Source organism: Pongo pygmaeus, chromosome 11 (assembly GCF_028885625.2).
Source record: "Pongo pygmaeus isolate AG05252 chromosome 11, NHGRI_mPonPyg2-v2.0_pri, whole genome shotgun sequence".
Lineage (NCBI taxonomy): Eukaryota > Metazoa > Chordata > Mammalia > Primates > Hominidae > Pongo > Pongo pygmaeus.
In genome coordinates, this window is record NC_072384.2 from 60604353 (window position 1) to 60624418 (window position 20066).

A 20066-nucleotide genomic window follows, 5' to 3' on the forward strand; every position below is an offset into this window, starting at 1 on the left:
GGGCTAATTTTCTAAAAGTTTACATACATATGCAGGATTCCATCCATTTTCTCCATCACATTTTCACTAATTAAGATGGTTATTAAAGAGCTGGACTTCATATTATCCTAAATTTCCTGGAACATGTAATTGCAAACTCACTCCAGAAATTTCCTTGTATACCTCCCACAAGGTTGCCTAATGGTGAGTGTTACTGATAGATGTTTTTCACTATGAGTGTAATCAGGTTTCAATGAAACTCTTAAAATACTCTAGAAGAATCCATAAAATTTGAGAAGAGGGAGATAAGAGAGAAAATTATACATACTCTAGGCAGCAAGTTTTGATGTGGTATCATTGATAGTCATTTTCTATTCATCACCTAGCTCTTAATATAAAACTTCATAAGTCAAAACATAAGTTCACAAATACAGAATCAGGACCCCAATAAAAAATAAAAATCAGAAGACAATCAGGCAATATAGCCATAGGGAGGAAAAAAACACTATGATCAGAAGCTTAGAACTATAATCTAGTCCTTTCCTTACCCTTGAGCCAATAGCCTAAAATGCACAATCATAGAAGAAATTTTTATTTCATACACATGAAAATGGCTAGTACCTATTTCTCATCCACATTTTCCATGTATCAAACAGCATAGACATACAGGGAAACTAAAACTCTCTTTGATGCTCATAAATATTCAGTTAAAATTTTTAAAAATTTACTTATTAAAAAAAGCAGTTGTTACCTTATGTCTATGTAAAATTAATTTCTCTACAAAATAAAATCAACAAACTCTAAATTAAAACATCTCAGGATCTCACATGGATCAGAGTTCCAAAACTGGTAGCTATAGTTAAGACTAGAGGTGTCAGAACAAAATTTTAAGTCAAGAGAATCTTCAAATCTGTATGAAATCTTGTCTAAATAATGCTAAATATAAGAATTTACATTAACAAATGAAACAAGCACAAAGATTAAAAATTGCATAGTTAGGGAAGGTCAAAATTTAAGCCTGCCTTCACATAAAGTTTAACATTTTCATTCCTTGCCCTATGCCTTACCCGAGCCTAGGGAATTAATAGGAAACTAAGGCCTAAGGCAATTAGGTACCACCACATCTGTAAATCACCCAGAAAATGATTGAGAGTGTGGTATCAAAAGATTGACAAGAAGTAAACTCTCATGATGAGAATTTACAGCATTCCAGAAAAAAAAAAAAAAAGCAGTGAAGCCAGATGTCAAAATATGTATTTAGTGACTCATAAAATTTCATTGCCCCAGAGTGAAAAAAAGAAATACCACAGTTAGGCAACATTTTCAGCAGATGCCCCTAAAATACTTCTAACTTTAAAATAGTTCTTCAAATCTTCTTGAAGTGCTTCCTATTCATTTATATTTCTCTTATTTTATTGATGTCTTTCTTACCACTGTCCTACAGGATTAGGAGTGAATCCAGGAGCAGAAGAAATTGAGAAAAACTGAATGTCAAGTTCACTATGCCCTGCTTAGCCTCATCCAACTCAAACTTGCTATCCATGTAGTCAGATGGGGTAAGCTGGGGGATAAAATGAGAAATAGAAATGGATCCATTTTAATCATATTCCTCTCCTCTACCTTTGTGAAAAGCAGTCTACAAGATACCCCTCTTACATTTAATGTTTTAACATTATTTTTAAAATCTCAAAAGGAAAATAACACTGAGTATCTCACACAGGAGAAACTGAAGAAAACTCCAGGCATGAAGACTTTACACTCAAGTAAAAGAGAAGAACAAAGGCCAAATCTGTTCACAGTGACATTTTGTTAGCTGGTGTGCCTTTCAACAGAGCTTCATTCTCCAGTTTGCCACAATCCCCATCACTATTTACATTGTACAAGCTGCTTCACACTTCACATTCACTTTACCTATTAGTTCCTGTATGCATTGCAGACTTTGACCCCTGCAAGTGAAGATTTATCTTCATCTACTCTTACACACTCAGCTTTGGCAGAGGTCTTTAAAGTCCATCTTCTAGAACAACCGACCATTTGATAATTAGATTCTCTAATACATTTCTGGCTAGCTTTCTGCATGTCAGAAACACCCGAAGAACTGAAAAAAAAAAAAAAATGCCTGAGCCCCATCCCTGACCTACTGAATTAAAATATCGAAGGATGCAGAGGGTGGGGGTTGGGGAGAGTTCTAAGTATCTATGCAGGTGAATCTGATGAGCAGCTAGGGGTTACAAACTATTTATTATATCTAATCATGAAGAACTCACAGTTTTTAGATAACAATGTAAGAAAGTTCTTTCCTCAGGCAAGTCTTAGTGCTCAGACTAGAGAGAGAGAAGAGTTACCTGCCTCTCAGCCCTGGGGTGGTTTGACAGTATATCAGAAAGCCTTGTCAAAACTCGGAGGGGTTTGTTACAGAAACGAGCCTTCACTTCTTCCACTGCCAGCCATATGTTTCATTCCCTGCTGGCTCGATTCTGAGAACATTTTCCGTATCTATGTCCATGTGAAAGCTAAAGCTACCTATTCAGGTGTTGCAGCTGTCACCAACAATATCCTGGTGATGGGATGAAATAGATTTTGCTTCAGAAACTATGAAAAGAAAGTCGGTGTGCAGAAATCACACATTATGAAACGATGAAGTACAACATCTGGCTCAGAAGTGAGTCAGACAGGTGCCATTAATGAGACAAACAGGAAGCTTCTTTATTAAAAGCAAAGTTAAATTTTGAGGCTATTTTGGACTCTCTCTCTATACAGGTCTATTAACCAATTCAGTCGAAATATCATTACAGTGGATTTTACCAGATGTTTGGCTGCATTAACTGAAATTGCTGGTTATTATAATATAGCAAAGATTCATCCCACATAATTGCCCACAGGAATTTAATAGCCATAGGTTTAAAAATACATCATTATTGGGCCGGGCACAGTGGCTCACGCCTGTAATCCCAGCACTTTGGGAAGCTGAGACGGGTGAATCACGAGGTCAGGAGTTCAAGACCAGGCTGGCCAAGATGCTGAAACCCCATCTCTACTAAAAATACAAAAATTAGCTGATCACGGTGGCACACACCTGTAATCCCAGCTACTCAGGAGGCTGAGGCAGAAGAATCACTTGCACCCGGGCGGCAGAGGTTGAAGTGAACCAAGATCATGCCACTGCACTCCAGCCTGGGCCACAGAGCAAGACTCTGTCTCAAAAAAAAAAAAAAAAAAAAAATACATCATTATTATACCAGGTCAAAATTGTACAACAGTTTACACCTTTCAAAGCACTCGCTCACAAATAATCTCATGGAAACTTTAAAGAAACCCTTTTGTCAGGTGATAATAAACCCATATAACAAATGAAGAAACAGAGACTCCTGTCCCATGACTTGCCCAAACTTATTCAAGTAGGATCACAGCTGCACAGACCCCACATTCTCCAAATCTAAGATCAAGGCTCAAGCTCTGAGGATCTTCAGGATTTTAAACTACAAGAGGAAGCTTTAAGAAACAAACAAACAAAAACCTTAACCAATATAAACCTAACCATGATTCTGGAAAATCAGTGGTTGAACAGGAAGAAATGTAGGAAAGAAAAATGTGAGAAACATCTAGCCCTGGATGCCAAGGCTGCAGACTTGCTAGTTTTCAGACTGAATCCTAACGTACTGCTGGTACATACACATCTGCAAGCTATTCCTAGGCCCATCAAGAGCTCCCTATCAAAGTCACAGGTGTAGGGTAGAAAACAGCAGAATGAAACCACCTTATGGTTGTGCAGCACTTTAATCATCTACACAAAAGAGATAAGACACATTTCCCTGCCACGTAAATATTGGCTAAGGAATACTGAGGCACAGGAATATTTTGAGGAAGAACATATGAAATGTAGCTGAAAGGGCTTTCTGAACATCAGCCCCCACAGTGCTTCCTGACAGTCAATCATGATAGGGGATGGAACCGAGAGGTTCAAAATAGGTATTCTACTCAGTAAAATAATAATAATAATAATAACTTTGAAAACATAGTGCATAATGCATTATTTGATTCTGCCATATTTGGTTCATCATGCAAAGTTAAATCATGGTAAAATGAGGAAGAATATCTCTTAAATATCAGAAAGATCTTCATGCCTTAAATGAGTAAACCCCTGAACCATGAGTCTGAAACAAGAAGAAATGGACAGTGAAAACAACAGTGCCTTTTCCATTAAAATGTAGAAGGATGAAATTAAAAGTGAAATGACTCCCTCTTCCTATGTAATTCCTTGCTTATTTAAGACATTTTATTAAAACTCTGCTATGAGGTCGTTAGCACATTGTAAATCTTTTTGGGACATGAATCACATAATTTCAGTTCTTTTCAGTCTCTAAATTTTATTAGTTTATCAATGTTGATTTTAAGGATGATGGAATTTGACCCAAAATATTATGTATCCCTGTACTTATTTGTCTTAATAGGACATATATATGTGTGTGTAAGCTGAAATATATATGTATATAATTAATTTGCTTGTCTTAAAGTCACGTATATATATGGCTTTAGAAAATATATAGGATAATATAATATATAAAATAATATAGGATAAAAATATATAGGATAATATGATAGGATATTAATGTGTGTGTCCATATATAGATACACATACATATCCTATATTATCCTATATACTTTCTAAAGCCATATATATGTGGCTTTAGGAAAACCTAATTTAATTATATACATATATATTCCAGCTTAAGGAAAAGCCAATATAATAAAGTTCAAAATAATAAAATGAACAATTAGGCAAAATTATTTACCTTCATTAATTTAGCAAATATTTATCATGTACCTATCTTGTGTCAGAAACTATGTGAGACAAAAGGATGTGAAGATGTTACAGGGCCCTTCCCTCAAGAGGCTGACTATGAGAGGAGGAGGAAGGCTTAAGTACTATGAGGAAAAAAAGGTATTCAGAGTATGGTAGAGGCACAAACTAGTAGTCAAAACTCATATGATAATTAGCCTTATATACTGCACTAATAAATCTGGACTTTTTATTGTAGGCCACAGGAGCCATTGAAAAGCTTTAAGCATTGAGTAATTATCAAAATCATATTTTGTAAATAGCAGCGTTGTAGCAATAAGTAACAAGATAGCTTGAAAGGATCAAGATCAGACATGGGGAAACAAAACAGAAGCCTATTGAGAGAGTTCACATTAAAAATGATCAGGGCTTAAACTAGAACTGCAGCAAGAAAAATGGAAGTTAAGTGGGGTTGGAGTGGAGAGCAGGATTTAGTGGATTCATATACTGCTTTGGGAGAATCTCTCTATATAATAAATCCTAAACTAGGGAATTAATCACCTTTTGAGTCAGTAGGACAATAGTCTAAACAAGTTATTTTGATTTGCAAATTCCAGGCTTTACTTGTGAAGCGAAACTTTACTTTTCATGAACTAGGTAGAGAAAACTGAAGCAGAGAGTTTTACAAGGAACTACAATGCAGGAGAGATAAGGCTATTAGCTATAGGAATTTCCTGACCCAAGAAAGGAAGACTTTTTCACAAGGTGGCAGGAGATGTCAGCAAAAGAAGAAAAGAAAAACAGGCAAAGAATTTGAATAGACATTACTCCAAAGAAGACATACAAATAGCTAACAAGCTATGGAAAGATGTTCAACATTACTACTCAACAGAGAAATGCAAATCAAAAGCACAATGAGATATCACCTCATACTCATTATGATGGTCATTACATAAAAAACAAAACAAAAAACAGAAAATCTCATGCACTGGCAAGGATGTGAACAAATTGGAACACTTGCGCACTATTGGTAGGGTTGTAAAATGGTGCGACTACTATGGAAAATAATATGGTAGTCTCCTTAAAAATTAAAAATAGAGCTATCATATGACCCAGCGATTCTACTAGGAGCATATATCTAAAAGAATTGGAAGCAGAGTCTTGAAGAGATACTTGTATATATTCATGTTCATGGCGTTATTCACATAGCCAAGAGGTGGAAGTAAACCAAATGCCCATCAACAGATAAAAGGATTAAAAAAAAGTTATATATATATATATGTGTGTGCTTTTGTGTGTGTGTGTTTGTGTGTATACACACACAATGAAATATTATTCAGCCTTGAAAAGGAAGGAAATTCTGTCACATGCTACGATGTGAATAAGACTTGAGGACGTTAAGTGAAATAAGTCACAAAAAGACAAATATTCTATTATTCCACTTATATGAGGTATCTAGAATAGTCAAATTCGTAGAATCAGAAAGTACAGTGGTGGTTTCCAGGAAATGGAGAGAGGAAGAAAAGAGGAGTTGTTTAATGGGTATAAAGTGTTACATTTGCTACATGAAAAAGTTCTGGAGATATGTTTCACAACAATGAATATACTGAACACTACTGAACTCCACACTTAAAAATGGTTAAGATAGCAAAAATAACTAAATAAATGAAAGACAGAGAGAAAGAGAGAGAGAGAAAGAAAGAAAAAGAGAGAAAAAGAGAAAGAGAGAAAAAGAGAGAAAGAGAAAGAAAGATGGAAGGAAGGAAGGAAGAGACAGAAAGGGAAACAGAGAGAAAGAGAGACAGAGAGAGAGGGAGGGAGGAGAGGACGGGGAGGGGAAGGGAGGGGAGTGAGGAGGGGGAGGAGGGGGAGAGAGAGGGAAGGGGAGGTGGGGAGGGAGGGAGGGAGGCAGGCAAGAGATCAGATCAAATGTACTCACTTCTCCCTTACCTCCCTAGGGTTAAACTTCAGATGGGTTGTATGGTAGAAACACACAAACCGGTTGATGAGAGCAGGATCCCAAAACAGGAAGCTTTCTCCTGGTCAGGCTGTAAGCTTCTCAGAGAAATCCCACAGTCATCATGGGGCTTCACCTGACACGGCACTTGAGCAATAGAGGAAAAGTAACTAAAGAAGGTGCCCAACAGATGGGCCTCGGAGAGCACCCTGTTCCCTAGGGCTAGCATGTGACTTGGGTAGTCACAGAAGATAGCTCAGGGTGCTGACTGTCAAGCTCATGAGAGATTTACCAAGATCATGGATGAGATAACTCTTCGGCAGAGGACCACAAAACAAAAGCTAAGTCAGGGATCACAGCCAGACCCCAGAAGATTTATCTCACTGCAACTACTAAAGTGAGGCCAAGCTAGGAAAGAAGAATAGTTTCCATCATAGTTCCCAGGACCAAGGGCACTTCAGAAGCTCATTCAGCAAGAACCCAGGCATCCCTCACAAGAACAGACAACCCTCTCCCATTGCCAAAAGGCTAGTTAGTATCCCCTCTCACCTCTAGCTGCCACCTTGAGAAGGATGGGGAAAGGGAGACACAGAGAAGGAGAAGGCGGGGAATCCAGGTTTTGCCTTGCCTGAAGTTTATACAATTTATAGAACCCTCTTTAGGAAAAAGAATACAAAATTATAAATAGAAAATTGCTGGAGCCCCTCCCAGGCCTTGAAAGGGTCCTGGGCAAATGAAGGGCCCTGAAGTATAAGATTCCCATAAACTTGCCTCTGAGAAGAGACCCTGGAAAGCTGAGTAATTACTGAAAAGAGACTGTTTTGAACCTGCAGAGGTGAGGGTATGTGTCATTGACATAGCCAGTGCATACTGCCATCAGTGGGAATGAAGTCTCCAGAGTACAATGAAATTGGTCGTAGAAAATAAAGTGAAAATAGTAGTCATAGTGTGTAAATTCCTACCACCTGCTACATTTTCTATGTTCAGAGATTTAAAAGTCACTTTGCAAATTGCTCAAAAAGGAACAAGCTGCTGGAAGTCAAATTTGAGTTTTATTACTATGTGAGTTTAACCTGATGCATGTCCATAACAACAGGGAGGTAAACTGCTGAAAAGTAATAAATGTGAAGATGATTAGGATCACCAGATATCTGGCTTCCCATGGAGATTTTTCACTTGTCCTGGAATTGCTTTACATACACTGAGTTAAAAGCTACTCTATGACAGTGGGTTCCCAGAGGAACATGAGAGCCTCCTTTTTCCAACTATATAGCTGTGTGAGGATGGATTTTTAAAAAATATACACTTCAACCAAAACAACGTTTCATGACAGATTGAACACAGGAGCAGACATGCAAATCCAGCTGTCTCCTATTAAGCCAGACAGTAAAGAGATTTGCAAAAATGTAAAACAACGTCGCTGTCCTCACTAGTTGGTTCTATTTTAAAAAATAATTAAATATAAATCTATAATATGTAAATATATAGTTATGTTGCTTACGTTAACAGTAATAAAACCATCACATTATTTTTCAATAAGTTAATATGTTAAAATTTCTCTAATTTCAAATACAGTATATCTTAATATAATCCACATAAACAACTGTTAAGAGTGTAAAGGTATCCTGAGACTAGAAAGTTTGAGAACCATGGCTCTATAAGAACCAAAGTGTGTGTTGAATAGCAAGCTTTATTCCAAAGGAATTAATAATTATATATTGTTCTACTTTTACAGCATGTGAGACCCAGTACAGATTAAGAAACACATAGATATCACAAATATCATTTTATCAACAACTTTAGGCCCCAGCTTCAAAGTCACCCTCTCAAAAGTCTTCTCTGATCACCTTGTCCAAAAGGGGCTTTTTCAGTTCCTCTCTCTCTCTCTCTCCTCCCTAACCCTATTTCCTTCAGAGATTTTTAAAGAATCTCTAATTATCTTCTTTTTTTATGTGTTTATTTTCTGTAGTTCCATTCTTTTCTTGCTTATTATCTCTCTCTCCCCTTGAATATCGGTTCCATGCAGACAGGGACCTAGGATGTCCTGTTAAATGATCTGTCCCCAGCTCCCAGATAAAGATCTCACACATAGTAAGAGCTTAATTGATATTTGTTGACTGAATGAACTAATTCTATTAAATACTTGTTTCCAAAGTTATAATGATAAGCAAAACTGAGAAATCTAGAAAATACTTTAAAATGTGATATTTGCCCTTCTTTTCTGACATGCTAAACGTTTCTCAAATATGAAAGGACCCACTGTTCTCCCTGTGATTTTTCTTGTGGAACACCATGGTCTTGCCCACAGCCAAGTCTATTTGGACCCCCAACTAGGAATATTTCCATTAGTGGAAGATAACACCCAACTGCAGACTCCGAGGAAACCTGCTGGAGTGCATCTGAGACTGACAGAACTTTGTTACATATTTGTCTCTGACCAGATTTCCTGCTTCTTTTTATCTAAATTTGTTCTAATGACAGTAGCTCAGCCTCGGATTTGGCCAGCATATCAAAAAGTTTCACACAAAAACACATACATATCTCCTCACACACATGCACACAAACACACATACATATATATACAAATACACACACGCCCACACGCGCACACACACACACACATATATGACTGACACTGACTGTGATAAACATATATTTCAATCAAAAGGACAAATGTGGCCAGGCGCAGTGGCTCACGCCTGTAATCCCAGCACTTTGGGAGGTCTTGGCAGGCAGATCATGAGATCAGGAGTTCAAGACCAGCCTGGCCAACATGGTGAAACCCCTATCTCTACTAAAAAATACAAAAATTAGCCAGATGTGATGGCACATGCCTGTAGTTCCAGCTAATTGGGAGGCTGAGGCAGGAGAATTGCTTGAACCTGGGAGGCGGAGGTTGCAGTGAGCTGACATCGGGCCACTGCACTCCAGCCTGGGCAACAGAGTGAGACTCCATCTTGGGGGGAAAAAAAAAAAGGACAAATGCATGCTGGGGAAAGGACTTTTAAGTGTTTCATCCAGGCAAAGGACATTTGTTATGCATTTATAAAGAACATATATTATCATATATGCAACCAGCATTCCCTAAAAAGAGGATCTAATCTTTTCCCACAAGTACCTTATGGACAGTGCTGTTTAGGTCATTAAATTACATCTGGGACCATGTCTGCATAGAGCTGAACAATGTAGCTCCTATAATGATGTACTATAGTTATAGCATTTGGTATACATTTTACATTTCCCCTGGCTAACAGTATATAACCTCGCTTAAATCACTAAACTCTGTATCATGGTGTTTCTATTTGTAAAACATAGATAATAATACCTATCCCAGGCACTCACCCTAAAAGGATGTCGTGAGAATAGATGAGATTAGTGATGGCAAAGCTCTTCGTTTGAAATGTGCTATTTAAATCTCAAGTACTATTATTAGGGTTCTCTGCAATTTCTCAGCTAATGGATTATGCAACAGATGGGCCCTAGAAGATGTTTGATATTATTGATATTTCCCGTAATATTTTTTCTTTTTCCCACCTCTCTTATTATTTATTAAAATTCTAGCTCTGATCTACATAACAAGAAAAAGCAGAAGGCTTCTGTGTTTGGGTTGAATTTGCCAAGATCACCTTATCCAGACAGTTTTTAAATTATTACTTCTATGCATTTGTAAATGCATTGAGGTCTTCCCAGTAGGAACAACGGACACAGTTGGATTAAACAGTTACCCCATGTGCCAGGATTTGATGCAGGCTAATAGATGAATTCTAAGTTCCTTTCCTTTCCTTTCTTCTAAAAATGTCCTCTTTTTCGGTGTTCATGAACTAAAATGGAAAGAAAACAATTTGAAAGCCTCACTATACTAAAAATGTTTATCTGGGAGGTCTAGCATCAACACTATAGACTAAACTAGCAGAGTAACATTAACTACTGACCAGACCAGAGATATACTAGTCATTTACAGTTTGACAGAGGGAAATCAGAAAGGCTCAATAATGCAGGCACTAGCTGCCAAGAGACAGAAGACTGATGGAGGGTTAGATCTGGAAGGTGGAAGTGTTACAGCAGGGATAGGAAAAGTTTCTAAAAGCCTGATTCATAGACCTAACACATTGATAGTCTTGGGCCCGGCAGCCTCTACCTGCTTGCTTTCTGCTTACAATCACCTCTGGCCAAGCCAATTCCATTTTGAATGTGATTTAGTCATCTTCCTTTTAATGCAAGTTATTTCAGCAGTTAACTCACTGCCATGATGCAGGTTAAAACTGAAAAAATATACCTAAGATTTGAGAGGAATGCCTAGCAAGGTATTTTTCCTGGCTTAAATTTGGTTTAATCCAGTCACCTAGAAGATGCCATTTCTTATGAAGCAACTATCCAATAAGCAGTCTGCTGCTGGGCAGAATATGAAAGAAAGGAACAGGTTGTGCCTGTTTATTGCTGCTTGGTGTTGTTCCCAAATAAATGGATGCTAATTGAGAGGGGGTGTAGCTTCATATTTTATGACACCCTGGGTATATGCTAAGAAGTCTCAGGAGAGCCACTTTAAATTAAAGCTAATGTTAAACTCTGCTTAATTAGCATTGCTGTAGCGGGTTTCACTTTTCTCTGTGAGAGGAAGAATGTGCTATGTTACAGTTTTCCTGTTGCAAAATACTAAACTATATGATGGAAGTGAAGAAGTGATTTGGGAACTGAATGACTTTCTGGGCAAGGGAGAACCAAACAGGATGGCATTTTACTAATTAAGATGAGTGGTGTATTAACCAGACGGGAAAATTCAGAGTAGAACAATGGTGCGAAATCCTCAGAATGACACCATTATTTTGCAAACTATTATAAATCAGCTGGGGTTGGGGTCCTATAATCAACTCCCAATAAAAAATGAGTCAGTCACTCCTGAATATTCTGTGATAAGAAGCACTAAAAATGCTCTGAGCCAAAATGCCTGAATTCCATGTAGTTCATCCACATGGAATGGAAGTATAAAAGAATAGCAGAGACGAGGCCAGGTGCGGTGGCTCACGCCTGTAATCCCAACACTTTGGGAGGCCAAGGCAGGTGGATCACCTGAGGTCGGGAGTTCGAGACAGCTTACCAACATGGACAAACCCCATCTCTACTAACATACAAAATTAGCCGAGTATGGTGGTGCATGCCTGTAATGCTAGCTACTCAGGAGGCTGAGGCAAGAGAATCGCTTGAACCCGAGAAGCAGAAGCTTTGGTGAGCCAAGATTGTGCCATTACACTCCAGCCTGGGCAACAACAGCGAAACTCTGTCTCAAAAAAAAAAAAAAAAGAAAGAAAGAAAGAAAATAATAGCAGAGATGTGAATAGCCTCTACTTTTGTCAAATATCATTGTCTATCAGCACACCAATTGCTCTACCATTGGCCTCTTAATCTCATGCCCCAACACTTGCTCTTGCTTTCTTCCTATTTATACATAAACTGTGCAGCCTTTATGCAATAGATCACGTTCTTTTCTTGAGTGTCAAAGGAAGAGATGCCATGCTGGCTGCCAGTCACCCAGTCTGGTGGCAACTTCATCTATAGCAGACTGGAAGCGTAACAATATTTGTTTCTGGTGAGGTCACCAAACACACATCTCTAGCCATTGCATAAAGTATAAAAGACCAGAGGAGTTTTCACAGATTGATACAACAACAAGTTGACCAAAGAAATTCGAGCTTGTAGTTATCTTACAAATGGTTTGCTAAGTGAACTGTCCTGCTCACAGTCTCAGGAGAAAAATTCTAAGGTTGAACAGTATTTAGCTACCTACCTCTGCCAAAGAGGGCTATTATCATTTCAGAATAAAGAGATGATTATTCAGCTCTCTGACGCAAGTCAAAACACACATCTCCTGCTCACAGGATCCAGCATAAAACGGGTACTGAGCTGGGAGAACAGGTGTGTTTGTGCTTGGAGAAAGCAGCAAGGGATATGAAAATGACTTAGCAGCTGGTGGAAAGGAAGATTGAAGTTGTGCCAGGCAAAGGGTGTTTTTTCCCCTAATTATGCAAAAGCCTTAATTTCATTGATCATGTTGTTCTCTTCTTTCTCCATCTAAATAATATGAAATCTGTGTAACAACTCTTTTGGGAAGTCAAAAACATTGCCAGCGATGCTTATTAAGGGAACAAGGGTCAAGAAATACTCTCTAGTGGATAACCTTACTATTTTCTCAGGGTTTGTGAACCATAGTAACTTTAATCAGAAAAAAGATAAAAGATGTAATAAAATGAGATGTAGTTATTCAAGCTGAAAAAAAATATGTCAATAGAAAGAGTAACCTCTGAAAACAAGACCCAGGAAATCTGAAAGGCTTTTATATTTGTTGTTATTCAATTGTTGGTATTCATTCTCTTATTTGATAAAAATTTATCAAGCATGTATTTTGTGTCAGGCACTGAGCTACGTTTTTAGAATACAAAGATTAAAAATGCAGTTTCTGCCTTCTGCAATGGCTCACAATCTAGGGGCGAAAAATATCTCACCCTAACTCAGCTGGGGCAGCTGCTTGGATAGAACTTTATTCTAACTAAAAAGCTTAGTCTGTCCTTTCATTTCAGGTGCAAATTAAATTTTTAAAAGTTGAATCTTAGTTGAATTTTTCTGATGGTATGTGAGAAACTTGGTAAATGATTTGAATTGAGGACAAGAACCTTGCTCATCCATGTATGACCGTGTGTCATGTCCCAGAAGTTCTGTGTCTCCCCCTTGCCTTGCTCTGTGATCGTATAAGTGGCCCTACATATAACCCAGATAAGCTCATCTTTCCCAAACCCAAAAGAAGTAAAAGATGGAAATAACAAAATCAGAATACCCCAACATTCACACAAAAAAGAACAACTGCTTGAAAATGTGTTAGTGACATCACTGTCCTTTGAGTTGGTTCTCTCTCATTCCAGGAAGGAGCGTGTGCCAAGTGACCAAAGAGTTGAGGCTACCTTCTGACTCTACAGCTTGTGGTTGTGAACCAACATTACACATCTCCCCATACTGTCAGAAACTGTATCAGCAGTCCTCAGAGCTGGAAACAGCAGTCAGAATGAGGTTCCATGTCTCTCTGTTTGACTTATAAAATGTCAATCATTGTATGGTCTCAGATACATTGACTTGCTCACTGTTTGGTAACATTGCAATGACAATGTGTTTTAAATATATGCTGGAAGGACAATTTAAACATTTGACAGCAGTGAGAGTCAAGACAGACCATATTTTCTGTTCTGAATCTAGTATGCAAGAGAATCTGCACATACTGCCAGTGTTTTATTGTCATTTACATAGTCTTCAATTGTAAAAGTGTTAGTTAAGCAGGCATTTTGCTGGTTGGTTTTACCTTGAGAGCCTGATACGGGGAGGAAGGGTTACTAGTTAAAGAGAACTAAGAGGGCTAAAAGCCTAAGAGACCAACTTAAAGGTTTTCTATTTGTATTGCTCACCCTCTGTATGCACCACCTCTTTCCTTAACTCCCCTCTAACTCCCAGGCTACTGTCCTAGAACTTGTACCCTTAAAACAATCCATGTAATGCTCCAAAAATGGTCACCCATTTTTATTAGGAAATGGATTCAAGAAGAATATAAAGAAGGAAAAGATATAAAACACAGTTTAGCTGGATGATTTATTGAAATATTTAACTGTGCTTTATTCTCAAATTATTTTTCCTCTTCAGACACTTTCCAGAAAAAGAGCCAAAACTCTTTGGACTCCTTTGCTCCAGGATGTGTTTCCTTCCTGATTTTGTTTTTCAAAAAGTATAAGCTCCTTGAAGGTATTATGTTATGTGTATAATGAGAAGTTGTCCTAACAGAGAGAGAGGGCTTCCCCTCAACTGGAAAGAGAGCAAGGAGCCTGGGAACTCACTTCCTTCCCTGGGTACAGCCTCAGTAGAGATGCCCGTGCCAAATCAGCACAGAAGCACAAAATCAGCTGCTTCAAGGCACCACACTGGCTTAAAGAGCAGATCAGAAGTGACCATAATGGACCACACTGGCTCTGCCCTCATTTTTGGGGCAAAATGCAAACCTCTAGATTGAAGGAAAAGGAGAACAAGGACAAAAATTAGGTTTCCTGCCAGCTCAGTAACTTTAAGAACATTCCTTATCCACACAAGTTTGTAACACCAAGTTCAATAGTTTCAAATACAATTAGATGAACCACCTTTGTCAGCAGTTATTCTACTCAAAATGGGTTATCTGCTTCTCCCCAGGGCATGTGTGGTTGTTACTACTTCTCTGGCTGCACTTTCTAGGGCAGTACAGATTTCTCCAAGCACCCTGACTTTACAGCCAGAAGACTTAGACTCTATTATTTGGGTCTTGTTCATTTTTACAATCTTTAATTGAATACCATTTTGTGATTATCAAGAACTTTGAAGGCTGTGATATTTTACCCCATTGATTAGCTAACAAGTTAGCCTGCCATAGATTTATGGATGCTGGCTGATGACGTAAGACTCTTGGGTCAAAGACAATGGACTTTATTACTGATGGCACAGCAAGCAGCATGAGTACCATATTTTTCCCTTGTCCCCAGGTCCCACAGATGCAATGCAGATTGGCTCAGATGAAGGCCTGCACGTGCAGTGGTTTGCATTTCAGGAAAGGGACTTTGAATTTAGGGTACTTGAATCTTTTATACTGGACAGCCAGCATGCCCTGCCTTTGCACCAAAGGGAGACACTATCTCTGTCTTCAAAGACTGTTTGCTGTACAAACTTCATCAAAGACATTCTTGGGCAACAGACAGTCGACGTCTCTGCTCCTAAGATATGCAGAAATGTGACAGATTCGTGGAAAAGTTCTCCCAGCAGTGCTAAGCCTGCTGTAGCACTTTAAAAAGCTAAAGAAGTATGACCTCAGCCCTCCAGAATTCAGTGGAAGATCAATTAGCTGATGTGGAACTACAAGCAAAACATTTCACTTTTCAGTGCTTTTCTTTCTGTGATTACAAAACAGGAATGATATATGCCCACTCACTGCTTATTTTGAGAAATAAAGGAAAAAGAACAGTCTGACAAATGCTTTGAGTTTCATGATGGACACTAAAATAGGAGAACAGCATATAAAAACATACTGGGTCCTAATCACACTTTTATTCTCCAATGACTTTGGGGAAAGTATGACAAATTTACAGATATTTTATTCTAATAAGGTGGAAATACTGTGGGTTTTTTTGTAAGTGCTGAACATGAGTTTAAGCCCTTAGTTTTGTCAAACTATAAAGCTGACTAAATATGTTTAAACACTATTTTTATTGAAACTGCTGTTTAGATTTCTTAAGAAATCAACTAGGTTTGCTGTCTCTTTATCACATCACTTTGCAGCTGGAGAAGAGTACGGATCTATGATTCTTAAGTCATCACATCTTCTCCAGACCTCTCATCATCTCAAACATGCAGCTGGCAAGTCTTTCTGTCTTCCACCTCAGGGGTAGGAGCTCTCTTCTTCGTTCTCCTGGTCTTAACTTCCTCTTTGCTGCCTGGTGAGTTTTGACATAAAGTCAAACTAGACTTTCTGCTTGTAGGCACAAGAATCATTAGATTTTACAAGCTGCCTTAAAAAGTTCTCCTAAATGCAATTAAAGATTTTCCAGCATTCTGTGGTTAATTTGACTAACATTGTGCTAAATGATATCCTAAATTTCCATAAAGATAGTGCTTACCTACCTGTGCTATATAACCCCCTACGTGAGAATGCCTCAGCCAGTACCTAAGATCTAGTTAATCAGAACATCTGAAGATAGAGCTCAGAAATATGCATTTGAACAAGTACCACAGGTGATTCTTATAGCCACTAAGGTTTGAGAACAGCTCCTTTGAAATTATCACCAATAGAATTTCAATAATTATGTTATTTTATAAATTGTCCCATAAAATACAAGACACAAGCATAAACCATTTATTAAAAGGCAAACAAGCAAGAGATATAATATATACTTTTAGTTAAATAGGATAATTTCTAAAGAACAAGTATATCTTAATGATATACATAGTTTAATTTCCTTTATTAAAAGGCAAGAAGTCTAAAAGAATTCTTGAATTAAATATCCAACAATAGAAAAACAGTTAAAATACAATACATCAACTCAATAGAATATTTTTCAGCTTTTATAAATTATCACTAAAAAAATTAAGCAATACAAAAATATGCATTAGAAAACAGAAAAAAATGTAGAGCACAAAATTGCATGTACATGATTGCAACTAAATATCTTCTGTATTTAAGAAAAAAAAACTACAAGAGAAAATGTCAGAATTGTCAGATTATGGGAAAGTCTTCTCCCTCAATTTTTTCAAAGAAATATGTTCAACATTGTATTTTTTCTACAATTGAGCTAAATAGATAGACTGTGACAGAGCTTGGAAATCCTAGTTGCAGGCTCTGCCTAACAGTTCTACTAACTAAATTAACAACACCTATTTTGCAAGTATTATGAAACAAGAGAATAGGTGAAGGCGACTCATTCTGTTTACCTTGATTTCTCATGGGGCGTAGATTTCACTTTAATACGTTATGATCTTTTTGTTTCCCATCATCTTCCCACTAATATGTAACCTCTTTTCATCAAGACTTCTTAATTCACTTCTCAGTCTAGAAATCACGTTCTCTCCCTCTTCCCTTATGGCCTCAGGTACCTTCATTTTCCCTCTCTGGAAATCCATGGGTTACCTGGCCAAACTTAGAATTCACAATACATTTTGCTTTGAGTGCAAAAGTTACCAACTGGCCTATTAGAATTGAATATATTTCTTTTTTATTGTAGTTGTTGTTCTTAGGGTTTCAAGTTAGGAAGAGATAATTTTTTCCTTCTACCTTGTAAACATATGATATAGAGGCTCTCAAGATGAAATACTCTTCTTAAACCACACCTTTATTTTATAAACAGCACTGTATCTTGTGTCAGGAACATCACAAAATGTTCAGGAGGTGCACTACACAGCAGCTCAGGCAAGAGGTTGAGGACCAGCCAACATTCAGCTCAAACTCTCCTCACCCAGATCTGTTCTTTTGTTAATGTAAAGCTAGAAGGGAGAACAAATCAGCCACAAGTTTGCCTATTTTAAAGCTCCTTCATTGCATGATTTTCACCTCATCAAAAATGCCCACCAGGAGATGCTTCAATATAACAGATGACTTGTGGATACAGAATTGTTCCCTTTTCTTGTGCTTTTTTGACTGTACTAAGAAACAAAGGTGCCCTGCCAAGACCCTGCCAAGACCACTGCTAGTATTCAGTTTCTTCAGTGCACACAGACAGGTGAACAGAGTATGGCTTGTATTTCTGTGACTTACAGAGAACAGTCTTCAGCCCTAACATCTGCCCTACCCAAGCACAGCTCCAGGGAAGCTCAGTAACAGTGATGCTGGTGTCTCTGGAAATGGCACAGCATTGGAATAAAAGATGTAAGTTGACACTATTTAGCTACAATAAGTTCTATTTATGAGCTTTTAACTTCAAAACTAATATATACAGGTATCTAGGACAGTTGTGTATCTAACAAATCATAAATATTATCATTCTTATTACTCTCATATAAATTCTGAGTAAAGAGGAAATCAGTCAAACATTAAGTTGGAGGTAGGAAGAACCCAAAGTAATGCACTAAGTTTCCAACTAGTTATAAAACTGTATTTTCCGCTTAGCTAATCCTTACCAGATTAATGAGTGCTCACACTGTGCTTAGTATTGAAACCATAACTTGTGACAATCACTTGCCCATACAGCTGTCCCAAACCAACACAGGACTGCTTCTGTTGTGGAATCCATCTTACAACTATTATCAATTCACTGATTTTTTAATAGAATTATTCATTTCTAGTACATTGTCTAGTTCAGACCCAGCAAAACTACAGCTTTCATTTTGGTTATTCAATATTTAGCACCCATTTTGTGGAGTTACCATCAAAAAAAAAAATTCTCCTGAGCTCAGCCTTAGTGATTCAAGTAGTCTTGAATACACCAAATCATATGGAAGAGGAAGCCCCAGAATAAATTTTTGAGAACAGTCTGTTTTATTCAGTCCCATCAATAATTCAGAAATATACAGGGTCTTAGGAATCCATCATGTTAACTACTGAAGACTTAACTGATCTCTAAATTAGAATGTAGTAGCTGTGTGGGTGGGAAGATTTCTTTCCTTGCCCATTGCAAGGTTCATGGCTAACATTTCTATAACAAAAGACAGTTTAACAAGAGAAAAGCATACAATTTATTTTATAAAAGGTTTATGTGACACCAAAGGCTTCAGAAATGAAGAACCAAAGACCTAGGGAAAACTGTGTATTTTTGTGGACAGTCATGCAGAAATGATTGGAGGACAAAAGGGTATGAGCTAATGGTAACAAACTGGGGGAAACTCCACAAGGCCTATTTGTTCAGATTCTTCTTGACTTTTCTGTGTGACATTCCTTCCCTTGGGGTATAGGTCAGGACACCTGTCACATGAGGATCTTATGACCTACTTTCAGGAGAGGGAGGTCAGAATTCTTTGATGGCTAGCTCTCAGGGGAGAAACATGGGAGGAAGTCAGAGAACTACCTTATTGCTTCAGCTGTTTTCTCAATTCCCAAGGTACTATAATTTGGGGTATGTGTTCTGACCCCCAACAGAGCCTACAATTTTATCCCATTTCTGTACCTGAGTCTAACTCATATCAAGGTTCAAGCACCATGTGTCTCTGGCTTTTCTTGGGTACCTCCAGACATGGGCCAGTCTGACCTTTCTCCTATACTTCCAAAGACTGCCAGGCCAGGACCAGCAGCTAAAGGGAATCTGGGATCTGGGTCAGCATTTGGCTCTTCAGCTCCACAGTGAGAGAAGAAGCATATCACAGGGTGGGAATAGTTGAAGAATTACCAAAAAGAGAATGATAGGAGATGAGGAGAAGTAAAGGGAAATAGAGTCCATGGCCATGGCCCACTGTCATGATGTAAGGCATAGCTATAGACCTTCAGCTAATATATGTTTCATAAGTAAGTTGTTCCTTCTTAAATAATTAGCCATCTATTGTGTGTGAGACACATCTTTATGGATATAAACATGCTAGGCCAGGCATGGTGGTTCATGCCTATAATCCCACTGCTTTAGGAATCCAAGGTGGAAAGATTGCTCAAGTGCAGGAGTTTGAAACCAGCCTGAGCAACATAGCAAGACTCTATATCGACAAAATGTTGTTTAAAATAGCTGTGCATGGTGGTGCACACTTGTAGTCCCACTTGCCTGGAAAGCTGAGGCAGGAGGATGGCTTGAGCCCCAGAGTTCAAGGCTGCAGTGAGTCATGATCATGCCACTGCATTCCAGCATGGGTGACAGAGTGAGATCCTGCTCAAAAAAAGAAAAAAAT